General features: G+C 37.3%; 1 protein-coding gene across 1 annotated transcript in view; it reads right to left on the reverse strand.

Moving 5' to 3' along the window:
• The window catches only part of znf395a (zinc finger protein 395a), a 62421-nt gene extending 61213 nt beyond the window's left edge, over positions 1 to 1208 (reverse strand). The window contains exon 1 of the mRNA XM_034182970.1: positions 1087 to 1208. The gene's annotated coding sequence lies outside the window, so the exon portion shown is untranslated. The remainder of the gene's footprint in view (positions 1 to 1086) is intronic.
• Positions 1209 to 2558: the final 1350 nt, after the last annotated feature.

Raw genomic sequence — 2558 nt, forward strand, 5'->3', positions numbered from 1 at the left:
GCATCTTGATATGGCACACCTGTGAGGTGGGATGGATTATCTCAGCAAAGGAGAAGTGCTCACTATCACAGATTTAGACTGGTTTGTGAACAATATTTGAGGGAAATGGTGATATTGTGTATGTGGAAAAAGTTTTAGATCTTTGAGTTCATCTCATACAAAATGGGAGCAAAACCAAAAGTGTTGCGTTTATATTTTTGTTGAGTATATATATATACACATATACATATATCAGAGGTGGGACGAAGTCACACTTGAGGTCATGAATCAGCAAGTCCCAAGTCAAGTCTCAAGTCTGCTTGCAAACAATTGGTTTATGACTTGAGACTTGACTTGGGACTTGCTGATTCATGACCTCAAAGAGACTTGATGGTGACTTCGTCCCACCTCTGATATACATATGCACTTCGGATTAGCTGTGGCGACTCTGAGTGCAAACAAAAGCGCAGCCGAAGGGACTTACTTATTTACACACACACACACACACACACACACACACACACACACATACATATATATATATAATTTTTTTGAGTAGTTTTACAAAGAAGCAGGCTGACAAACATTTAACACAAAAAACGTTGAAATAAAAATAATTTTAAGTTAAAATAATCGTACGAATCAACAAACAAAATAACTACATTTAAATACCACACGCACATGCACACGCGCCGCTGAACACGTACACAGTGACGCCACGCCCCCCGGTGTGAAGCCACGCCCCTGCCTGCCTCCACAGTAAACGTTTTAAAGACAGAAAAACGGCTTTTAAAAAGACGAAACAGCGACCAAACGGCCACTTCAGCCTCCTTCATCACCAACACGCTGTTCATACAGCAAACCTTTAACTTTCAGTTCCAGATGTCCAAAGTTCTACAAACGGACCGTACAAACGAGCAAAAACACAAACCGCTGATCCAGAAACACTTTCACCTTCAAACTTCACTTTTCATTCACTGACGTCACGGTGAAAAATCAAATCAAACACGACTTTTGATTTTTCAGCTGACTGAGTTTAAAATCAAAGTGAAGACGACGAACATCAAACAAAGTATGAAATAAAGATGAAAAACACAGAACACAAACCTGGAGACGCAGAAGAACATCCAGAACTCTGATCTACTCAATCAACACAAGACCCGGTCCGGATCCGAGTCACCGAGTCCACCGGACCGGACTGTTTCCGCCACACGTCACCACGCTTCCGCTTCCGCTTCTTTTTCTTTTTTTCTTTTCGTTTTTAGTTTTCACTCACTCATCTTCAACCACTTATCTGGGTCACGAAGCATTTTTAGTTTTCAACTTATTTAATTTTTTTGCCCTCATTACATTCATTTATTTCATTGCAGCTCTTGTTATTTTTATATATTTGATTTTTTCATTCATGGTGTTGTGCAGTGTGAGATATGGTAATTTAGTTTTTGTTGGCTAAGGTTTTTTAAAAAGTCACCTTTCAGGAGTTTTCATGTCTAATTTGTGCTGGTTCATTAAAACATTTAACACCAGCGTGTTGTCTGTGGGGATCCACGGGCTCTAGATTGGGTCGTGTTTATAAAATAGGTAGCTGACATTTTTCAAGCTAGAGTGGTAATAAATTTTGCAGTGTTTCTATCATGAGTTTGGTGTGTGAGTCCAGAATGTTTTTAGAGCTTTATACCGCAGCAATTTTTAGAAGAACTCAACCCTTTTATTTCCTGTTAATTGTCATTTTTTATGTTAATTTACTGTCCTATTGTATTCATTAATTGTTTAGGTTATTGTTATCGTATACACACTGTTATTATTATTATTGTTATTATTTATAATATAACTAAGGCAACGCCTCGGACTGAACATGGACGTAGGCTGATGTAAATATGTTGATTGTATCTGATACACCATAGTTTAAAACTGATTGGGTGTATGAGGGTCCTGAGATGAAGGTACTTTAAATAGACTGAGATGATTTGTTAGTGACAAACTATTGTAGGCTTTAATGGTACATACATGTGGGTTTATTAAAGGCACTCATGAAAATATCATTGCTAAGTAGAATATCAAGAACAGAAACTTGTGTATTCTTGAGATCAAAAGATTTATTGAATGATCAATGTAATTTACAACAACAGTAAATAATATGTTTATGTCGTCGACATTAATGAGTGAAGCTCCTCACCATCTTACCATGTCATTGAGGTCCTTCAGACTTTTTTCAGTAAAATAGTTCTGGGGAGCATTAGCATGACTAAAACCATGGCTAAAACTGTAAAGCAGTACGCCATCATATTTGGAACCAGGTGAGCAGCTGGTTCATGTGACCAGCAAAAACAATCATCTTGTGAAATTTTCATGTGCATGGCATGCATGATGATTTAATTTGGGACATATTTGTTCAGTCTTGTTGTATTGACATTCTTCTGAATCACGTTCCTCATATGGGTGTAAATACTGACACATTTTGGCCTTATTTTGATGATAAATGTCTTTAAAATATCACCCGACCACAAAATGGACAAACAAAAGCAGGTGTGTAAAGAATGAGACATCGCTCAAAACCATGAAAAACCCAAATTTTAAAG

Source organism: Thalassophryne amazonica, chromosome 2, assembly GCF_902500255.1.
Source record: "Thalassophryne amazonica chromosome 2, fThaAma1.1, whole genome shotgun sequence".
Classification (NCBI taxonomy): domain Eukaryota; kingdom Metazoa; phylum Chordata; class Actinopteri; order Batrachoidiformes; family Batrachoididae; genus Thalassophryne; species Thalassophryne amazonica.